The sequence below is a fragment of the Podarcis gaigeae genome (assembly GCF_964106915.1).
Source record: "Podarcis gaigeae genome assembly, chromosome: 15".
Classification (NCBI taxonomy): domain Eukaryota; kingdom Metazoa; phylum Chordata; class Lepidosauria; order Squamata; family Lacertidae; genus Podarcis; species Podarcis gaigeae.
In genome coordinates this window covers 7,445,396-7,468,836 of record NC_139692.1, presented here as the reverse complement: position 1 = coordinate 7,468,836, position 23,441 = coordinate 7,445,396, and the positions used below count along the sequence as shown (strand labels likewise).

The 23,441-nt window shown below is 45.9% G+C and overlaps 2 protein-coding genes across 3 annotated transcripts in view; one reads left to right on the top strand and one right to left on the bottom strand.

Annotated features, from left to right (window-relative positions):
* The window catches only part of LOC310832095 (beta-4C adrenergic receptor-like), a 685,807-nt gene that overhangs the window by 338,574 nt on the left and 323,792 nt on the right, over positions 1 to 23,441 (bottom strand). The gene's annotated exons all lie outside the window — the stretch shown is intronic.
* The window catches only part of LZTS1 (leucine zipper tumor suppressor 1), a 40,583-nt gene that overhangs the window by 2,549 nt on the left and 14,593 nt on the right, over positions 1 to 23,441 (top strand). The window contains exon 1 of one of the 2 annotated variants that reach the window (XM_083713593.1): positions 13,636 to 13,724. The exons of the other annotated variant lie outside the window; for it this stretch is intronic. The gene's annotated coding sequence lies outside the window, so the exon portion shown is untranslated. Of the gene's footprint in view, positions 1 to 13,635; positions 13,725 to 23,441 lie in introns of those variants that run through there. 2 annotated transcript variants of the gene reach the window in all.

Genomic DNA, 23,441 nt, shown 5'->3' with positions numbered 1-23,441 from the left:
TCACAGTGTAATGTCCAGGTCTTAAGAGACAACTGTCTGTGGTGTCCAATAAAATGCTGCAGCATGCATTGTTCACAAAACAGTGCTCACCGTTAGCAAAGCCTCACCAAGGCATTTGCATGTATTTCACCCAGAGTGAACAGATAATGGGCCATTCCAGATGTTCTCTTTTAATTGCAACAACAATCTGCGGGAAGCAGAGCTAACCTTCCCCCCTACTGCCATCGGACCCCTTGTCATTTATTACAGACAGACAGGAGATCATACTGCTGCTGCTGCTGCTGTTGAATGTTTCACATCCTTCTTCATGTGCAGAGTCTGAGGCTACTTAAGTTCATGACATGTGTATTTATCTGATTTGTTTTGTAAACTTGAAGTGGAGAGGGAGAGAGAGAGAGAGATGGTTTTTTAAAAAAATATTTATGCCCCATAGAATTCCAGTGCTTGAATACTCATCAGCACCATCATATTCTGCAACAAAGCAATTTTTGTTGTCTATCCACTAATTTTCGCATCAGGGAACCAGTGTGGCCGTCCTAAGCCCATTTACCAGGGAATAAGCCTCATTAAACTGAATGAGATGTAAGATCATATCCAACCAACTTCTATCTGGAGTAATTCATTGGAATGAATGACTTTAATTTGGTCATGTTTCTTAATATCAGTGGGTCTACTCTGAGTAGGACTAGAATTTGATGCAAGCCTGTACAAGGCATGTATGGATTTGCATTGTGAGAAGAAATGCTATACACATTGTAAAAGCAATGGAAGCTCTTTAATGTTAAATTTCGAAGTACAGTGCTATGGAGAAAATCTGGTGGTGGTAGTTTTACACCATCTGGATAAGTCCTAAACAGAGAGAAAGTAGGGAGTTGTCTTACACCAAGTCTACCTTGGTATTGTCTACACTGGCTGGCAGCAGCTTTCCAAGTCTTCCGTCTGCAAAGACTCCCATCCCATCACTGTGAGGGACTGAGCCTGGGACCTTCAGCATGGAAAGCATATGCTGTACTGCTCCTTTCCTTTTGCCTGTTCTTTGACCACCGAAAACTTTCCCATGGAGGAAATCCAAACTCCTGGCACTGGTGGGGTAAGATCATCATCTGGGAAGTACACTTCCCTTGCAATTGTGAAGTAGCGGCTGGTACCTATTGTGATTGGCGGGGTGGGAGGCAGGGAACCCAAACAGTAAGTGGAAGCCTGAGCCAATGACAACAAATTCTAGTTTTGTCCCCATCTTCCTCTGTGCTGATTTCTACAAGGGAACCACTGAGACTCAGCAGGGCCGTATTGGACCAGCCCCCACCAGATGTAGCCCTACTGAGATGACACCCTATTCCTTCCACCTGGTGGCAAGATGGTTGCAGAGCCATTGTTTCTGCTTCATGACACAAGTTTTGCCTTTCGGACCTGAATCCATCCATTCCAGGCCTAGGCAAACTCGGCCCTCCAGATGTTTTGAGACTACAATTCCCATCATCCCTGACCACTGGTCCTGTTAGCTAGGGATGATGGGAGTTGTAGTCCCAAAACATCTGGAGGGCTGAGTTTGCCTATGCCTGATCCATTCCAATTGAGTTTAGACCCTGTAGTGATAGGCTTGGGGATCTGGCAGAGTCCTAGAGCCCTCCTACCTCCTACCCAAAGCTGGGAAAGTGCTAAGTAGGTTTTGGGAAGGAGACAGGAGGACCCTGTCAGAGCCTCGTGCCCCCTTCCCAAAGTCCAGCGCCTTGCTTATCAGGCTTTGCTCAGCTCAACGGCCAGTGCATGCGATGGACACACAGCTCTAAATCCACCCTGGCCCCTGTTGGTCATAGAAAGTTCTCTTTTCCCAGATCACACTATTCAGTCATCTAGCCTGTATTTTCTGCCCTAACTGGCAGCAGCTTCCCAGGGTTTCAGCCAAAGAGCCTTTCCCCATCACCAGCTGCTATCTAATCCTTTTAACTGGGATCGGACCTGGAACTGTTTTCATGCACAACATGCTCTCTGCCGCTGAGCTCCAGTTCTTGTTCACAAACATCAGGCCAGCTCCCATCATTCCTTGTTTTGCCTTGATCCATATTTTTGAGGAGTGGGGGAAATAAAAGGGAAACTGAAAAGGGTTTTAAAGACTCAACTGCAAGCAGCCTTTGTGACTTAAGGCCTCTCCCTGGAGGTGGAGGGGGTGTGATCAGAGCCAAAGCGAGGACCTTGTGATCTTTGTGTTTTTCAAATGCATTAAGAGGAGGGTGCAACATGATAGGTAGGAGTGAGCGCAGATGTGGTTTCCGTGGAGCGCACCACCTGGAACAAAAGTCCTAATGAGGCTGTGCTATCTAGAATTCCTGATAGAGCAGTGCCAGATGCGAGCTGAATACCTCACTTCATAATTATTGCTGGAGTGTGGTTTGCCAAGGTTTGCTTCAGGCACAGCAATTGAACCGGCCAGGCATTGTTTGCAAATGGTTTTGATTTTTGGCCGGCATGGGCAAGCAGCTCAAGGGATGTCTCTGTGACCTCCTGTGCAAATGTCTCTGGAGCTCTGAGGACACAGTAATACCTTGTTTTGGAAATTGCTGTCTTTTGAAGAACAGCAGTTTTTCCCCCGGCTGCAGCTGGCTGCATAGAAACAGGCAGCAGTCTTCTTTTGCATGCTTTTCCTGACATGCAGGGGCTACGCTGGTTAGCTTTATCCCAGCGCAAACAGCACAAACTTCTGTAATCAGAGGTCCTTTCTGCACACAGCTGCATGCGCAATGCTTGCGCGTTGACTTGGAATCCTGATTGCGCAGGGTTCCAGGTTGACCGGAGGAAGCCTCTGCACATGCAACTGTCCACACAGAGACTTGCTCCCTGCTGGCATTTGTGCATGGATGACAAGGGATGGAGCTGGTTGATGCAGCAGGATGGCTAATTTCAAACACTGCTGAAATGAATGTATGGTAAAATGATAGATGGTGTGAAATCGGAGATCTGGTGAATTATGGGACAAGGAAAAGAAGTGGGGTATAAGCATGGTTTAAAACATGGATGGGGAACCTCAGGCCCAGGGAGCAAATGTGGCCCTCCAGATCTCTCTGTTTGGCCCTTGAAACTCTCTCCAGCCACATTTCTGCTTTGCCCCCTCCTTGGCTGCTAATACTGCTTCTTGCTTGCCTAGGTGGAGGTGGACAGAGAGGTGATGTAAGTGTTTGCAGAAATGAGCCCATCGTGCAAAGGTAACGTTCTCATTCATTTTTGCCTCTGGACCCACCCACCACATGCATCCTGTGGCCCCTGGAGGGTTCTCAGGAGGGAATGTGGCCCTCAGGCTGCAAAGGGTTTAACACGAATGGCACGGTGTACCAGATGCAAAATGTTTTCCCTTTCTGTCTCGTGTGTGTGCAAAGCGACACTGGTTTTAGATGGAAGCACAGCTTCTAGCCTCAAAGTGGAAGCAGCTGGATAGCACTTGGTTGAGTGTGTGTGTGTGTAACCAGAACAGCACACTTGCACACTCTGTCCCCCCGAGTCTTGCGCATCCCAGCCGTGCTGTACTGTACCCTCCATCCTGGCAGCTCTCTGGCTGCCGAAACCACCCGGTTCTCTGTTTGAGGCAGCCCCAGTCCCTGACAACACACTTTCTGCTTGGCACTGTGAGCTGCTAAAATTGGGTTTAGCTTGCTGTGCCACCACGTTAGTCACTGGCAGGCAGGGCTGAAACATGGTGGGAGGTTGATGAACAGTAGTCTTCTGCTTGGAAACTAGCAGCTTTAAAGTTACCGGATTCGGAAGGGAAGAGGGAAGAGAATGCTGTAAGCTGAACTTGAGCCCTGGCACGAGATGAAGCAAAGAAATTGTTTGACTTTGGATGAATGTCCAAGCCCTAGTTTGCTTCTTCCACACTAGTCCTTTTTCTCTGGCATCCTTTTATGTGCTTCCATTCTGTTGTTGTTTTTCCTGTGTCATTCTTTTGTTTATTTTGAGATCTGATTAGTAGAGTTTGCTTTTGTTGCTTGCAGAAATACAATTTCTGTTTTCCTTGCGCAGATAGGCAAAGCACTTTGTTCCACCTCTCCATGCCATCAGAGGCTCACTTGACTGGGATATGGTCTTCTTGGTGGTGGCATCCAGATTAGTGGAACATGAACCCCAGGAGCAAGGACTGGGGAGAAATGAGATTCACTTTGCATTTAAAGGTGAACCTACCAAATTAATGAGTTCCAACACATGCAAAAATGGAAATGCAGCCTTCCCTTGAAATTGACACTTCACCAAATTTTGCAATGCAATTCTCCTGCCAAATAATGTGAACTAAAATGCATATACTGAAGGTAAAGTATGCCTCAAAATGCACATATTACAGAAAATAGCATTAAAAATGCATTAAGCAAGGAAACATTGCATTACAAAAATGTATATATTAGGCAAAATGGCATAAAATATGTGTGTTTTAGGAGAGATTTGCATTAAACTGCTGATCAATTTTCATGAGACTACTTAAAAAATGCAGACTGATGTGGAAATGTGTAGAACCGAACTTAAGATTGCAAAAATGATAAACTGAGAGAAACTGAAATTGGTAGAGGACAGCCTCTCCTTATTGGCATTTCAACAGTCTGTGAAAACCATTTTCTATGTTTAAGGGTTTAATCTTCTTCCCCTCTCCCCAGGGTATGTGGGGGTGTGTGTATGATTGTTTTAACATATCTTTCTATATCTTGGAAGTCCACCTGGGGAACCAAAAGGTAAAAAAATAAACATTTAAACAACAAATACATTTTAAGAGCTTATGTGCCTTTAATGAAAACCAGGACCTGGCTTTCCAAATGTTGTTGGACTACAACTCCCATCATACCTGTCAATTGGCCAGCTTGGCTGGAACTGAATGGAATTGGAGTTCCACAGTATCTAGAGGGTCCCTCGGCCCATAATGTAGGCGGGACTTCCCTTTCTGGCAGTTGCTTTTCCAGGAGTGCAGATTTTGGTTGAACATTAAAAGTGCCTTGGTGGTAAGAGCAGTTCAACGGCAAAGCCAATTACCCAGAGAGATGGTGAGCTCTTCCTTCCTGGAGATCCTCAGAAAAACACTGGGCAGCCATCTGTTGGGGATGCTAGAGCACTGAATTGCTTTCACTGAGCAGGAGACTGAACGAGGTGCCCTAAAGGCACCCTCCCTCTTGCTCTGTGCTTCTTTGAGCCTCAGGTCTGTTTCTGGGCTCCCTCCCTCCCTTTTATCAAAATTTATACCCCTACAACATTATTTGGAATCCTCCCCCGAAATTCTACGAAAATACCTTCTGGAAGACTCCTCAAGCTCAATAGCATATGAGGTGGCCAAATTTTGCACTTTAGTAATCAGGAAGCGTAAATCTCTTCTGTTGAATGGCACACTGCGAAGTTCCCTTGTGTAATCTTTTTTCCCCCCTGATGTTGTTGATTTCTTTTTGTTTGATCTTGTGGTGTTTAATGTCACTGGCTTTTGCCACAATAAAACTTGATGATGATAAAATGGAAAATGGAGGGGGAGCTCCCTCCCTCCTCTCTCCTGTGCTGTTCTCTCTTTCCAAAATGGTGGCAAGCTGTAGTTTGCAGGAAATGATGGTTTGAGGTTGCCTGGGAAACCACGGTTGCCAGCCATGGTTGAAATCCTGGTTGCAAAACCTGCCTGTGTCATGATGACCCCTGAATCCAGCAGCAGAGGCAGCGGCTGAGAAGCAAGATCAGGTTCAGGACTCTGAGGCAGCTCCTGAAGATCAGGGGACCATTGAGACTGAGGCTGGGGGACAGGATCCACCAGAGGAATCTGGTAGACCACCAAGGCCTTCTCCTGAGCCTCCCATCGCACATCACCGGTCCAGTGGCACAAAGGATGCACCAGGAGGGAGGCTATGGAACAGAGGAGGACTGCCCATCTTCAGGCCGGCGGTTAACCCTTTCAGGCCCTGAAGTTCTCCATGGGACAGGTGGAGCTTGGAGGACATAGTTTGATGCCAAAGGCTTAGCTCCCAACCCTTGTTGGAGCAAGTTGGTCACTCAAAGTTGTCTGCAGTCCTGCATCTTCTGAGCAGCCCTACCTCCCCTCCCCTCCAGCCTACTATCTCCCTTCTCCCTGGAATCTAGCATAGGACCAGGACATAGCATCCTCTCCATAGCCAATGGGAGGCAATCAGTGAGTGCATCTTTAAAGGCAGCCCCACGCAAAGCACATTACAGGAGTCAATCCAAAATAAAGGATACATTTGTCATCTCCGCCAAGCTAAGCAGTTGGCTCCTTACCTCTCTCACCCTGACCTAGCCACTGTGATCCATGCGATGGTCACATCCAGACTTGATTATTGTAACTCACTCTATGTGGGGCTGCCCTTGAGACTGACCCAGAAACTCCAGCGGGTGCAGAATGCCGTGGCAAGACTCCTTACAGGGTCCTCGGCGCGGGATCACATTCACCCGGTGCTATACCAGCTGCACTGGCTCACAGTGGAGTGCAGGATCAGGTTTAAGATGCTGGTTTTAACCTTTAAAGCCCTATACAGCCTAGGACCCTCATACCTATGGGACCGCCTCTCCTGGTATGGAGGACCTTACAGTCTTCAAACAAAAACATCTTGGAGATCCTGGGCCACAGGGATGTTAGGCTGGCCTCAACCAGAGCCAGGGCTTTTTCATCTGTGGCCCTGATCTGGTGGAACACTCTGTCACAAGAGACTAGGGCCCTGCGGGACTTGACATCTTTCCACAGGCCTGCAAGACAGAGCTGTTCCACCAGGCCTTTGGCCAAGGCACAGTCAGACCCCCTCCTTTGATAATTCTCATAGAACTCTAGCCCAACGGTTGCCATTAATTTGATTCTGAATTGATTTTAGAATGAATTGATTGTAGAATGCTGTTTTACTTTTATTGTTGTTAGCATCTCTGAGCCCGGCTTCGGCTGGGGAGGGCGGGATAGAAATAAATTATCATCATCATCATCATCATCATCATCTTGACATAGGAGTGCTCAGAGCGAACCATTGGTTAATGGATGTATTATTTAACATGGGTAGCCTTCTCAGGCATTGTTCCATTCCATAGCAACAAGTTTCAAGGACCAGTTACGTGCCAGGCGAAACGTTTCTCCCCACCACCCACCTCCCATTACTTCATTTCTAAATTTGCTACAGAAGGAATGTGTTCTTATGTGGGCTGGATGCTGCATTTAGGCAGGGAGACGCTGTGCCAGTGACGTGAAAGAGCACCCTGTTCCCTGGAGCAAAGATGGCAGTCTTGCTAGGGGAATGTTATGCTAGCCTGTGTGGAAGGTCAGGAGATAAAAAATAAGGCCGTAAGACAAGGGGTATGGGACTTTGGGCCCAAGAGCTAAATATGGCCGGCTAGCTTTTCTATCTAGCCCTTGGGAGTCTCCCCAGCCTACAGTCCCTCTTCAGGTCCCTTCCATGGAAAGCTGAGAGTCTAGAAAAAACCTCTGGTATTTGCCTGGCTGGTCACATGCATCTTTCCACCACATTGTCTTCTGGCCTTGCTCAGAGAGTTTGGATTTGATATCCCGCCTTTCACTCCCTTTAAGGAGTCTCAAAGCGGCTAACATTCTCCTTTCCCTTCCTCCCCCACAACAAACACTCTGTGAGGTGAGTGGGGCTGAGATACCTCAGAGAAGTGTGACTGACCCAAGGTCACCCAGCAGCTGCATGTGGAGGAGCGGAGATGCAAACCCGGTTCCCCAGATTACGAGACTACCGCTCTTAACCACTACACCACACTGGCTCTCTCACTTTTTGCCTCTGACGGAACCCACCACTGTGATGCAGCCCCCAGAAAATTGCCCATGAGGGAATGTGGCCCAAACAAATTACCCCACCCTTGTCATAAGATGAGCCCTTCTGGACCAAACCAAAGTTCCCTCTCATTCTGCAGCTGCCTGCTTCCCTCAGTGCTTTATCAGAAGCCTCCAGGAAGCTCCAAAGGCTCCTCTCCCAGCAAGTGGTATTCAGAGATGGATAGCCTCTGAACATGAAGGTTTACGATATCCTAGCCAAAAGCCATTGGCAGGCAAATTTACGGAGAATAGGGCTAGTCCCCTGTAAAGCTATCAGTGCCAGTGACCACCATCATATCTTGCAGCAGTGAGGCATATCAGTCTGCTAAGAGATACTTGTTTTGTCTGCTCTGAATTAACGGCCAGTCAATTTCATTGGGTGACTCCAAGTTGTAATATAACTGGCAGGGAGTCAGGAAGTGGTGGGAGGAATTATCCATTTTTTCTAAACCAGGGATGGCCAACTCCCAAGAGACTTCGATCTACTCACAGAGTTAAAAACTGGCAGTGATCATCCCCCCTTTTGGGGGGTTCAAGTCAAAGTTGATGAGCTTTTTTTCAGGAAAGAAAGCGCTATTTTTTATGGGTTCAGGTCAGAGATGTTGTGCTTTTCGTGCAGAGGAGAAAAGCCCCAGTTTTGGGGGGTGCAGGGCAAAGATGTTCACCTCTTTTTAAGGGAGCCAAACTTGTTGGGCTTCATTGGGGGGAGCCAGTGATCTACCACAGATGTCCAGTGATCTACCGGTAAATCGCGATTTACCTGTTGGACGTCCCTGTTCCAAACCATGCATGCTTTTATTTGAATCAGGAAAGCTGATTTAATCCATGCTGGGCCATTGCTGTTCTTGTGCTGTTTATTTTAAAAAATAGTGTTATGAAATTGATACTTTTTAAAATTATTTTTAATCAGCCATGTTTTGAGATATGTAGATGGATGGATTATAAGCCACTTTGTGAAGACTCTTTCTTTAAAGACCAGTTATGAGTCTGTTAGCGAAACTGAATAAATAAATCTAGGAACAGGGACCGCCTCCTCTTCAGCATAGCAACCATATTTTAATTTATTCTGTGTGGGAAGGGGCATTGGCTACAGACACCTCTGGGTCTTAAATATAGGCAGCGATGTAGGAAGACTATGAAGGTGCTTTACTTATCAGGCTCTTTCTCTGCAAGACAAATCTCTGATGAGCCCCTCTTCATCCCCATGAAATACTGCACAGCCCTTTGCCTGCAAGAGAATTTCTGAAAGGGGAATTGATTTGAGGTCTCACACGGATGCGTGATGGATGCGCTTGGCTGGCTGCCATATCTCATATGCAAGGAGATGGTGTTATAGGTCCTCTAATTCGGCGTGAAAATTGCAGAGCACATTTAGATGTTGTAATTGACATTTACAAGACATTGGTGGTGGCTGCCGCTGCCTCCACTGGTCCAATAAACGTGCTTCTCTGCAATAAACCTGCTTGTACGATGTGCTGTGTTCCGTGTTTAACTATAACTATGGCTTACAAGGGTAAGAGTAAAATTAATACCTCTAGCAAATCTTTCTGTGTCAGTTTGCACTTCTGATAAAACTGTTCATTTCACCTTGTAATTGAAGGGGAAAAGCACACATTCCATAATGGACTCAGCAAAAGAATAAAGTAATTCTTACATCTAGCCATTGAGAGTGGGATCTACAACCCATGGAAAAATTGTTTTCTACCATCTGAAAATTGGCATTGCATTTGGGGATAATATGGGTTTGCAAGGGGAGACAAAGTTCAAGGGTATGGGAAGCTATTCAGTTAAGCTGCCACTGAGCGAACAGCAGAAATTGCTGGCAAATTTTGGAACCAGGATGCCAGTCTATATGGACTTGTGATCTGAGCCCGCAGGGTTCTTTGTTCAACTTGTTAAGATTACAATCTTATAGGTTCTTACCAGAGAGTAAGTCCCATGAACACAGTGCTGCAAGACTCAGATTATTTTTAGGAATTGGACTGAACTGTTTCTAGATTTGCAGCTTCCCACCCCACCCCACAAAAACTCTTTTCCTTCTTTACAGCAATGCCCTCTCCCAGATTGTCCCTAGAACAATGTAATACCCTTGAGAGCTATGATGCTATCTGGCTCTTCTTCCCTTCCTGCATTTTCCCTCTGCCTCGTTTGCCCCATCCTTCCTCTGCATGCATCTTCTTCCATTGCCAACCATGCTTGTTCAGAAATCCCTGCAGTGGGCGTTAAGTGCCATGAAACAGGAAAGATATCTGCCAAGGAGGCTCAGATGTAGCCAAGAGCTTTCAGTTATGGACGTGTCAGACACTGTACTCCCACCGGGATTTAGGAATATTTCACACATGGCACTTAAGATACTTTTGTGCCTCTCCCAACCTGCTGTCTGTGAGCATGTGTGAAAGATAGAGATGCCATTTAAATACACAAGTATTAGGTTATTCAGCCTATTGATGGCCATGCTGAAAGGTTTCACTGCAAGTATCCTGCATTTCTCACGTCCCCTGTGAACAGCTGCTAGTCTGCCTTGGGAAGATAATTGTTCTTGAAAAGCAGTTTAAAAATCCATTACACAGTTGAAAGAGAGAATAATTAAATAATGTATTCTCAGATGTGCATTGGAGCCACATCTGAGAATCTTTTCCCACCTTGGAGAGTGTCTCTTTAATTACTACTAACAGGCACACACAGCTTTCTTATGAAGTGAGACCAGGGACAGGACCTTTTATGGGGTGGCACCAATTTTTTGGAATTGCCTCTCCCAGGATGTATGCAACTCCCCTTTGCTGGCCAAAGGCTTATTTAATCCAGTCTGCACTTGGTTGATTTTGTCATATTGCGCTTTTATCTGCTGCTGCTCTTATTTTTTCTATTAGTGGCTCAGGTCCTGAATATTGTTGATTGTGAGTTGTAGCCCGTGCTAGTCTTACTCATAATAGACCCTCTGCAATTATTAGGCATGTCTAACTTAGAACTCATTCATTTCAGTGAGTTTGCTCTGAGTAGTTGCATACAGCCCTGCATTTATGGGTTGTGAGTTAGTTAGCTTTTTACTCTTTGTTTTAGAGTACACTGTAATCTGCTTTTTGAAAACCTGGCTTAATAACTCCATTAAATAAATTAGCAACAATAACCACCTTCTTTTCCATGACTGCTCCCCCCCCTCTCCCCCCCATCTCTGCAGTATGGCTATTTCCTTCACTGTTCTCCCATCCCTTAACCCCAACCCCAGACATGCAGGTGAACTGTACAGCTCCATTGGCAGAGCTGGCTCAAGACATTTTGCTGCCTGGGAGGCAAGGACAAAGTGGTACCGTCTCCCCATTCCATATACAGAAGCCAACCAGAATGGCAGCTGAATCTTGCTTCAACACTAGTAATGGGTTAGCATCCTTCACTGCATCTTAGTGATGGGTCAAGGGCAGGTCATGAGGCATACAGAGTTCTGTTCTTCAGCAGAGGGGATTGGCTGATTGGCTGATAGGGTCAGCCCTAACCATTGATTCACAAAGGGTGTGTTCAGACGTGATTATGATGCCTGATTAGAATGCTAGTGCCTGTGTCCAATCATCCTTTCACACTGCTATACCTGCAGTATACCAGCTCAGTCGGTAGAGCATGAGACTCTTAATCTTTGGGCAAAAAATTGTGGCATTGCAGGGGTTGGACTAGATGATCCTCGTCCCTTCCAACCCTACAATTCTATGATTCTCTGTCACGCTCTTTTCATTCACACCATGGTGTCTGGTGTGATACAACAACGTGCAACATTGGGCAGTGCTTCTGTTGTCCCACAATTCCCCCATGGAAACAGCAAGAAAGAACTCTGTGTTGGCGTGCCACCGCAAATTTCATCACTTCACTCCCACAATTTTGTGGATTAATGGGGTTGCAGATGGATTTCCTGGAAGCATTGACACAGAACTGAGCCCTAAACTTCCACTTGATTTCCAGAAGTGGCTTTTGTAGCTCAAATATAATGCAGAAATTAAAAATTAGGGGAACATTGGGGAAGTGGGTTACAGTGGTACCTCGGGTTACAGACGCTTCAGGTTACAAACGCTTCAGGTTACAGACTCCACTAACCCAGAAATCGTACCTCGGGTTAAGAACTTTGCTTCAGGATGAGAACAGAAATCGTGCAATGGCAGCGGGAGGCCCCATTAGTTAAAGTGGTACCTCAGGTTAAGAACAGTTTCAGATTAAGAATGGACCTCCAGAATGAATTAAGTTTTTAACCCGAGGTGTGGGTTAAACCACAGAGCCTAGGGCTTGCCGATCAGAAGGTCAGCAGTTCGAATCCCCGCGACGGGGTGAGCTCCCGTCGCTCAGTCCCTGCTCCTGCCAACCTAGTAGTTCAAAAGCATGTCAAAGTGCAAGTAGATAAATAGGTACCACTCCGGCAGGATGGTAAATGGCATTTCCGTGCGCTGCTCTGGTTCGCCAGATGCAGCTTAGTCATGCTGGCCACATGACCCGGAAGCTGTATGCTTGCTCCCTCGGCCAATAAAGCGAGATGAGCGCCACAACCCCAGAGTCGGCCACAACTGGACCTAACAGTCAAGGGTCCCTTTACCTTTACCACTGTATACTGCCATGTGAACGCACCCATTGTAATACTTTTATATTTATGTTTAAAAAAACCCCCTGAGAAGTGGCATTAATGAAGCTGGCAAGGGTCTGTTTCCATTCCCACCCCACCCTGAGCTTGTTGTTTCATTGGAAACTGCAGAAGGAAGGTACTAACTAATGGAAACTGCAGACACGGGCAGGCATGTAAGGCAGATAGGAGAGGTGTTATGGACAGACATCCACCAGCCATAGAATTATGAGATTTCTGCCTTGCGTCCTGGCTGGGATGCGTAGCCCAGCAGCACATTCTATCAAATCTTGATTGTTGAAGTCAATGAGTAGTACCAAGGAATCCAAATCAGTAGCACACAAAACACAAAAGGGTCATGAAATGAAATGAGGTTGATAAACAACAACGTAGAGTAAAATAAGATGGGCACCAGCAGCTTAAAAGATGTGGTCCTGTCAGAGATTCCAGGGAGTGCTTGGAATCAGTTCCTGGTGGATTTTGTTTACTGCAGCGCAGTATTTGGCCACACTGGGAGTGAGAGATGCGTGTCGAGCTGAACGGAGTTGAGAGACGTGCAACTCCTGGCAGATTTTATAAGAAGGGTTCAGTAGAGATTTCACATATGCCACGACCATTAGAACAACCTGGCCACTATAAGGAAATTCTGCCCTTGGTATGTTCATTTCCCCCCTCTCCATTTTGATTCTCTGGCCCCATAGCTGCACAAACTTATTATCCCAAAATACAGATGTGCTTTTACACTTGTAAGACTGGATGTTTTGCCATCTGTGGTACTTGAGGGTTGATTCCAAAAGATTCCGCCTGAGAAACGTCTTTGCTCCTGTGGAGACGGTAGCACCAAAACAGCGGCACACGTCCTCCTGTCTTGTACTGTCTACAAAGACCTGAGGAACGAGATCATCACCCCACTAGTGCTAACCATCCCAGGGCGCTCAGCCGCTGCCACAATGTCCTTTCTTCTATCAGATCAAAATGAGCAGATAACAGCAAAGGTTGCTAGGTTCATAGCTGGGGCAATCAGAAAAAGGGCCACTAACTGACTGCTGATTCAGGACTTTAAATTGTGCTCTTATATCAAATTTCCTTTTCTGCGTATACTGTAATGTTTTACTGTTGCTATGGCTATTAGCAAATGCAAAAAAAGTTTTATCTATCTATGCCACGACCAAAGGAGTACAGGAGGACATGAGTCACTGACTCGAGCTCTCCGGAGTTGTAGGGGCACTTGGGCTTGTGGTTTGGGGGTATTTGTGTATCTCCCCTCCAGGACTGATGGAGGAAGGACATTTAAACATGCCCCCAGGAAGGCATACCCCGGCGTCTTCTCCTGCACTGTCTGCCAGGGATATCGTGAGTTTATAAAGTGGCAAGCAGCTTACCTTCCGAAAGGTGAAACCGTGTGTTAACAGAAGATTTCCCACATGATGGTGAAATTGCTCAAATGTGATTTTGAGCTCCAGTCCTATTTTCCTCCTGCGGGGAGGTTCGCTACCTAATTACTTAGAGGTGGGAAGGGAGAAATGGCAACCAATGCCTAGTTTCCATGGCAACCCCCGGGGCTCAGCTACTAACTTCTCCAATCTAAAATTAAACGGCTCTCCCCCCATCCGCCACTGCCACCCCTTCTTAATACTTAAAGCAGGTAATTTGCTGCAATGAGGACCCACGGGAGCACAGTCAGTGTCACCAACCAGATTGTTAGGTGTGAAGCTTAAGATGCTCTAAATGGTCTCGCTGGATGCTCCCTGCCACAAAGCGTCTATGTAAAATGGGGCCACATGTTCTCCGCTTCTCTGAGAGGAGAGCTGCCCAACGCTTGGGCTACTCTACTTGGTTGCCTTTGGAACTGGAGAGTCGTTTGCATTTGTAATTATTATTTTTTATGAGCAATCGTACAAGCAGGACTTCTGGACAGAAGGCACTCTGATTCCCCCAGAAAGCAACTTCCCAGAGAGGGGAAGGGCTCTATAGCTCAGTGGGGGAATCACCTGCCTTGCATGCAGGAAGGTCTTTGGTTCAGCTCCCAACATCTCCAGGTAGAGCTGGGGAAATCTGCTGTTGGAAAACCTAAAGGGCTACTGCCTGCTCTTGTAGACTGGACCAATGGTATGACTTTCAGTGTGTGGTTGTCTGACTCCAGCTAAAAGTTTCCACATCATCTTGCTAATGTTTTTTTTTTTTTTAAGTCTTCATAAAAATTCATCAGCATTTCAGTGCAAATTCCTCCTAATATGCACACTTTAGTAAGCAATTTTGCGTGAGAACAATTCATTTTTGTATGTTATTTTCACAGATACATGCATTTGTTTTCCCACACTCCCCTAGTGCACCCGTTATTTGATCGAAGAACCGTGTCACAAAATTGGGAGAAGTGCAAATTTTGAATGCTAGCAGTGTTTTGGTTCTCTTATCATTTCAGGAAGTGCAAATTACTAAGTTACCAAGATTACAATAAACCAAAATTGAATTTCAACCCCCATCCCTACTGTCACACTCTTCTGGCATCTGACTAAGTAAGCTGAATCAAGGGTCATGTCCTGTCTTGCTAAAGGAGCTGCACTGGGCAATTGGTTGCTGCCCTCAGCAAGATAACCTTAAAGACTTGCTTATTGCCACGGAGGAAACACTTGAACTATACAGGAACTTGGAATATGAAACAGGGTGGGGCATGATGCAGATCTGTCAGTATACAAATGGAACCAAGGGGGAGTGGAACTTGATCTTTCCAACAACGAACCATAGTTTGGAACCAGTATGTATCCCAGTTTAGTTTGCCTTTATGTGACTTGGCTGACCTGCTTTACACCTGCAACTTAGGGAACTGACTTACACCAGGCCAGCCTATTGATCTGTCTAGTTCAGTATAGTCTACTCTGACCTGAAGCAGCTCTTTGGGGTCTCAGAGGCAGAATGCCTTTCCCAATACTGGCTTCCTGGTCTGCTTTACAGGAGAAACGAGGGATTGAACCTGAGGCATACTGCATGCTATGGAAATAGTTGCGTTTAAACATATTCCATCCAAAAGAGGGAGAAGCTTTACTTTAGCTGATGAAAAGTAAAAGGTAAAGGTAAAAGGACCCCTGGATGGTTAAGTCCAGTCAAAGGCGACTATCGGGTTGCGGCGCTCATCTTGTTTTCAGGCCAAGGGAGCCGGCGTTTGTCCATAGACAGCTTTCTGGGTCATGTGGCCAGCCAGACTAAACTGCTTCTGGCGCAATGGAACACCGTGATGGAAACCAGAGTGCATGGAACCGCCGTTCATCTTCCTGCCACAGCGGTACCTATTTATCTACTTGCACCAGTGTGCTTTCGAACTGCTAGGTTGGCAGAATCTGGGACAGAGCAACGGGAGCTCACCCCTTCACGGGGATTCAAACCGCTGACCTTCAGATCGGCAAGCTCAAGAGGCTCAGTGGCTTAGACCACAGCGCCACCTGCGTCCCATGAAAAGTAGCATTCTCAGGACGCCTGCCACTTCCTGTGAAGTAACCAAACATGGATTCCCAGGCCCCAAAGATCCAGCAAACCCTTAAGAGGAAACAAAAGAGGCACAATTAGTGACAACTCAATTGCAGTATTAGTTGCACATCAGCTGGGGAAGGGAGAGGCTCCCTGTAATTAAATACACAGAAATCAACATCCTTCCCTGGCATATTTAGCTTATGGGGGTGTTCCCACTGTGCCACAAAGATGAAGGATGTTCCTGATGTGAGTGGGCCTAATGTTCTAGGGCTGAATCATTCTAGGGACTTAGATTTAGCATGCTGCAGTCTTTCTCATCTCTCTGATCGTGATGAAAGTTGTTGCTTCATCAGAGGAAACGGAGAAAATCGGGGTCAGCCAATGCAGTGCCCGGCCAATGTTGTTGGGTCATGACACCAATAACCCCCAACCCTGCCATGCTAACAGGAGGGCTGGTGGGAGTTGTGGTTCAAAACATCTGGTGAGCAGCACCAGCTTGGGAAAGTCCAATATAAGTTGGCACGACGCAGGTGGAGAATTGGGCTCAAACTTCAGAAGCAGTTACTGCATTAGTAATCATATCCTAAGGCTGCTCCCTCTAATGTGTTTATTACACATAGAATCATAGAATTGTAGAGTTGGAAGGGACCCCAAGGGTCATCTAGTCCAACCCCCTGCAATGCAGGAATCTCAGCTAAAGCATCCATGACAGATAGCCATCCAACCTCTGGTTAAAAGCCTCCAAGTTCTTCCTGAAGTTTAGTTGGAATCTCCTTTCTTGTAACTTAAAGCCATTGGTTCAGGTCCTGCCCTCCCAGGCAGGAGAAAACAAGCTTGCTCCATCCTCCATGTGACAGTCGTTGAGATATTTGAAGGTGACTATCATACCTCCTGTCATAGGCTATGCTAAATGTTTATCACTGATTTATTTTAACATTGATAATTATTCATGTAGGTTTATATCCCCGCTATTCAAGGCAAAATACCTTCACAAAGCAGCTCGCAATATAGCAAATTGGGTATAAATACCTTTTTAAAATGTTTTTTCAAAAATCAGTATTTTTTTTTATTTAACAGAATTTATATAAATTTATATAAATTCTAAATATTAGGATCTCTCGATCTGTCTCTGTCTCAGCATAGACTGAGCCCTTCATTAAACTGCATGTTGGGCAAAGCAGGATGCCGGAGTAAGGAAAAGTCTACTTCATCTTAAAGCCGTAATGTCTGCATTAGTCAAAAATCCATGTTTGTTGTATAGTTTTAGAAGGGACATGGCTCCGGGTGCTGTCACTGAGGAGTGCCTGCACTTCAGAATTGTTCCACTGAGGTTGTAAACTTTGTGTGCACATTGCCACAGGTGTCGTCTTCAAAACTGCATTCTCTCTTGCATGCGAGAGTGAGGAGGGAAAGCGTTTGCTAAAACGGTGCCTGCCATCTGTAGCTTTCATGAGATGCTTAGCCTGTGTACACACCATCCATTTAAAGCACATTACTCCTCCCCCCCCCAAAGAATCCTCGGGACTATGGTTGCCCCTGCAAAACTACAGTTGCCAACACCTTTAACAAACTATAGTTTCTAGGATTCTTTGGTGGAAGTCATTGCTTTCAATGTTTGGTGTGTGCACAACCTTCTGTTAAAAATAACATACAATCTTTGGGGCAGGGGAATGCTGCCCAGTTAATTGGGGGTGCCTTTTGGTCTTGGATTTATTCTTTTAAACCCCATGTTTGTTTGCATATCCTACTACAAAGACTTCTCATTCAATGGATGGAAATAAAATGCTGGTTCTCTGCAGCAGTTGTGTCAATTCCTAGCTCTGATCCTCGATGTTGGATCCATTCCTTGCTTTGATAATGAGGCCGCCAGTGGGCGTGGATTCTCCCAAATGCTCTTCATTGAACTAACATGAAATACGATGAACTCCCAGCCTCTTTGAGCAGCTGTAAGATGCAATTCAGTCTGAAGTGTTCTCTCTCACTTAATGACAGATCGCGGTGGTGCGTGTGGGTGTTTGTGCGGGTGTGCTTTGTGAATTCCCAACTGAATGCCCTCGCTGCCCACAATCAAAATAATCCCAAGCGAATGTCAGCAAAATGAATGAGGCTGATGAATTAGAGTGAATGAGTGTCTTGTAATGGGGGCTCTTCATCCACTCTGAAAGACAATTAAGCACCCGCTCCCTCAATGGGGGCCTGTTTAAATTCATTTCCCACAATGAAAATGGAGGGCAGAGGAGAAGGGAGGATCTGCAATTCCCTCTATTGGGATGAGGGTTACTGGCATCTGTGGGATTGCCTGGGGTGCCCAAACGTTTTTCAAAGAGGGCTGGATTTGATGAAGTGAACATGCGTGAGGGCCGACCAAAGAAGTTGTTTGCCTTTTTTTAGGATTTAAGTTGTTGAGCTTTTTTTATAATTTTACCCCAAAGTTACAGAGCTTTTTTAATGATTGAAGCTGTTGAGTTTTTTTTAGGATTTCCCCCCAGGAGATAGACTGCCACAGGGGCCAGATTAAACCAACCGGTGGGCCGGATTAGGCCCCCGAAGCAGACTTTGGACATGCCTGGACTCTAGGCTCACCGAGACCATATAACACTGGTCTTGAAAGACCTACACTAGCTCCCAGTACGTTTCCGAGCACAATTCAAAGTGTTGGTGCTGACCTTTATAGCCCTAAATGGCTTCGGTCCTGTATACCTGAAGGAGCGTCTCCACCTCCATCGTTCTGCCCGGACACTGAGGTCCAGTGCTGAGGGCCTTCTGGCAGTTCCCTCACTATGAGAAGCCAAGTTACAGGGAACCAGGCAGAGGGTCTTCTCTGTAGTGGCACCCACCCTGTGGAAGGCCCTCCCACCAGATGTCAAAGAAAAAAATAACTACCAAACTTTTAGAAGACAGTGAAGGCAGCCCTGTTTAGGGAAGCTTTTAATGTTTAATAGGTTATTGTATTTTAGTGTTCTGTTGGAAGCCGCCCAGAGTGGCTGGGGAAACACAGCCAGATGGGCGGGGTATAAATAATAAATTATTATTATTATTATTATTATTATTATTATTATTATTATTATTATTTTACTTCTCCTGGAACAGGCATCTCATGGGTTGTAAACAAATGCAGTCCTAGAACTCAGGGCCGTTCAGTGAAGCTGAATGTTGGAAGGTCCTGGGCAGAAAAAACAAAGCACTTCTTCACATGGGACATGGCTAAACTATGGAATTTGCCCCCACAAGAATTCTTTCTTTAGTTATTTCTGAACGTTAAGAGGATTTAAAAGCATATCACAAAACAGCTACAAATCTGTTTTAAAAGCAATGCAAAACAAAACAAAGCACGCAGCTGAAGATAGGTGTTCACGTTGTATCATTTTTAAACCTAAGACATAGATATTATCATCCTTCTGGGAAAGATTGCCAAAACAAAGACATGTTCAGTTCTTTCCATGAAGTACGACCAGTGGTTGCCTGCTTTATCTCAGAGGAACAGGGGCAGCCATACCGAATAGTACTGTGAAGCAGGCTTCTGATATTTGGGGGACTTGAAGGAGAAACTCCAAGTTGTGTGGTGATACAAAGCAGTTTCCTCTAAAAATGCATTTTGTACATCCATTTCGCTATTTATATGCATTGTTATGCCTGCTTTACCCTAGTATGTCTGCTTTAGAGTGTATCGCTTGGCCGTAGAACTGCGCTGCAAAATTCAGAGAAGTGTGAATGTTTCAGTCTGCATATTATTTCAGAGAGTGTGAGTTAGGCACATGCAAACCAAATTGAGTTCCCCCCTCCTCCCTAGAGGCAGCATTCTGATATTTGTGCTTGAGCACAGAAATGAGCAGTGTGGCTTTCGGTGACCTTCTAACAAGCCCTGCATATGGCCTATTATCCTCCCCCTCCCCCTTTGCATTGATTAATTTCATTAACAGGCTCTTGAATATCCAGTTAAGGGTCATCCAGCTGGAGGCGAGTGCAGCTCCTGCCTCTCAGCATAGAGAATATGTTCCAGGCCCTGCCCCCTTTTTTACAACCAGCTCTCTGCTCCCTAATATATATGCAAGGCCAGGTGCTCTTGGCTGCTAGCGACTCCATATGCTCACACCAGCACACTCTGTACCCACCAGGCTGGGCAGATAAAATCTCAGCGGTCTTCAAATCCCATTCTGGCACTTGCACACCGACACGTGTCCACACACCCCAATTTGCATCATAAAGGGTTAGCTCTTCGCGTGCTTCTTTCCCCTTCCCCGGGCCACTGTATCATAATGGGCTGTCAATACGGCAGGGCTGACGGCTGGGCAATCTCTTTGGCAGCTGGGACAAAGGCTTCTGTCATGCCCCAGCTGACAGGGAATAAGAAGAAGATAAGCCCGATCCCATTTTTATTTAATTGTCTTTAACCCTCCGGATCAGGTTAGGCTGGGGCCAGACAATGAGACAACTTAGTTCTGCTGTCTTAGAAAAGGCAAGAGGCGGAGGACGATCTCCATCCAGGGCTGGGAAATATTTGATGGAAATAGCACGGTCTGTGGACCATGGGCATTGCTAGGTTTGTTTTCTTTTATTTAAAAGCATTTGCAGATTGCTAAGTATTTTTAAAATCTCTTTAAGAGGTATAGTAAAGGTAAAGGGACCCCTGACCATTAAGGTCCAGTCGTGGCCGACTCTGGGGTTGCGGCGCTCATCTCGCTTTATTGGCGGAGGGAGCCGGCGTACAGCTTCCGGGTCATGTGGCCAGCATGACTAAGCCGCTTCTGGCGAACCAGAGCAGCGCACGGAAACGCCGTTTACCTTCCTGTCAGAGTGGTACCTATTTATCTACTTGCACTTTGATGTGCTTTCGAACTGCTAGGTTGGCAGGAGCAGGGACTGGGAAACGGGAGTTCAGCCTGTCGCGGGGATTCGAACTGCTGACCTTCTGATCGGCAAGTCCTAGGCTCTGTGGTTTAACCCACAGCGCCACCCATGTCCCTTCAAGCACATAAAAGAGATTGTTAAAAGACATAAGAGCCCTGCTGGAACATGCCAAAGGACCTTTCAGTCCAGGATCCTGTTCGCACAGCCAACCAGATGCCTCTAGGAAGCCCGCAAACTGAATCTGAGTGCAAAAGCGTTCTCCTGAGTGTTAGAAATTAGCCAGGTGCTGGGTGCATTTTGCGACTGGCGCAGGTCCTGTTGTGACCATGTGGAGATCTCTGGATGCCAGGCTGGTGACTGGCATCTCCACCTGACTGACGCCTCCAGCTTTCTTAAGCAGTATGCAGAAGAGCTTGTTCACTGCATTTATTTTCCTCCAAGGAGTACGTGGTTCAACCCCACCCCCCAGTTAATCCCAACAGTGACCCTGTGAGGTAGGTTAGGAGGCTGCGACTGACTCCAAAGTCAGCCAGTGAGCTTCAGGACTGATTGGGGATTTGAACCCTGATCTCCCAGCTCCTATTGTGGCGCTCTAACCACTACAGCATACTGGCTTCCTAGAGTACTTCCACATGGGACAGCTCTATAAATTAAGTAAGTACTGTAAATACAGGGACGCAGGTGGCGCTTTGGTCTAAACCACAGAGGCTTGGGCTTGCCGATTAGAAGGTCGGTAGTTCGAATCTCCATGACGGGGTGAGCTTCCATTGCTCAGTCCCTGCTCCTGCCAACCTAGCAGTTTGAAAGCACGTCAAAGTGCAAGTAGATAAATAGGTACCGCTCCGGCGGAAAGGTAAACGGCGTTTCTGTGCACTGCTCTGGTTCGCCAGAAGTGGCTAAGTCATGCTGGCCGCATGACTCGGAAGCTGTACGCCGGCTCCCTTGGCCAATAAAGTGAGATGAGCGCCGCAACCCCAGAGTCGGCCACGACTGGACCTAATGGTTAGGGGTCCCTTTACCTTTACTGTAAATACATATGGGGAATAAATATGGGGAAAGCAAAATGCTACTCAAAGAAGGACATTTTCCTTAAAGCTTGAATTTGTTTTATTCTGGATTGTTTTATTTGATTTAATGTGTTGCAAACCATTTTGAGATTTTTTTTTCCATCGAAATATAAAGCGGTCTAGAAATGAATAATAAAAACAACTATGAATGTTACTGCAAAAAAAGGCACCTGGACATTCAATTTTGACAACCATATCTTGGATTTAAGGTGCCGTTTGGCGATTAGCATAGATACCTGAGTTTCTAATGCAGGTACTCCCTGCCTGTGAGGAGCCAACAGGTATTCAGAGGCAAACATAGCCATTGCATCTAGTAGCCATTGACAGCCACCACAGGGGGTGCATGTTTTCATGCTTGCATGCCTTGGGCGCAGTGATCCTTGGTGTAAGCATGTCATCTGTCAAATGCTGGATCCAAAGTAAAGTCTACTAGAGCCAATGTCTTGATTAAGAATGACACATGGGAAATAGGCATCCTTGGGTACCTGCTGAGGCCACCTCCACTGCTGCCCTTGCTGTTACTACTTTTTTACCTGCCCTCTACAAGGGCCAGAGTGCCTTCCATCAGCTTCGGTTGGTGGCCCAGCCACGCCCCTATCTAGACAGGGATGGAAGCCTAACTTCTGTTGTCTATTCTCTAGTAACCTCAAGGTTAGATTACTTCAATGAGTTATATGTAGCGCTGCCTCTGAAGATGGTTCAGAAACTTCAGCTAGTGCAGAATTCAGCAACCAGGTTGCTCACTGGTTTGAGCATATTACACTGATTCTGGTACAACTGCATTGGCTACCAATTAGTTTCCGGGCCCAATTCAAAGTGCTGGTTTTGACCTATAAAGCTTTAAACGGCTCAGGGCTGCAATACCTCAAGGAGCACCTTTTTTGCTTATGAACTTCCCCGGACCCTGAGATCATCTTCTGAGGCCCTCCTTCGTGTGCCTCCTCCTTGAGAGGTCTGGAGGGTGGCAAAACGAGAACTGGCCTTCTCTGCAGTGGCTCCCTGTCTGTGGAATGCTCTCCCCAGGGAAGTTCACTTGGCACCTTCATTATACATCTTTAGGCACCAGGCAAAAATGTTTCTTTTTAACCAGATCTGATTTACATCCTATGCCCTTTTAAAATGTGGGTGTTTTTTTTGGGGGGGGGTATTGGGTTGTTGTTTTTATTTTGATTATGTATTTTGTGGTTTTATATTTTGATTTTCTTCTGTGAACCACCCTGAGACCTCTGGGTATAGGCAGTATGTAAATTAAAATAATGATGATGATGATGATGATGTAAGCAGTGAACTTCAATGTCTGAAATCCCTGGTAGAGGAGAAGGATTGTGAGATCACGTTAAGGGTAGCCAAATTCTGTGCGATTGCCATAAAACTTAGGGAACAAGCTGTGCTATCATAATGATTAAGGCCTTAAATGATAATTTTAGATTATATGTTAGTGACTCAGTTTTAATTTATATATATTTTAACGGTTGCTATATCTGTATTGTCCCTGTTATATACCTAATTGCAAATTCAAATATCCCTATCGTGTTTTATGACTTCCTTGATATTGTATGTGGGCTGGAACTGGTCTGTGACCGAAATAATAATAAATTAAAAAATCAATAATGTAAGCAGTGAGGAGATGGACACCCCATCTTCTACTTTCTTTGTGCTCTGCCTACTTGGGTGGCTTGGACCCAGAGGG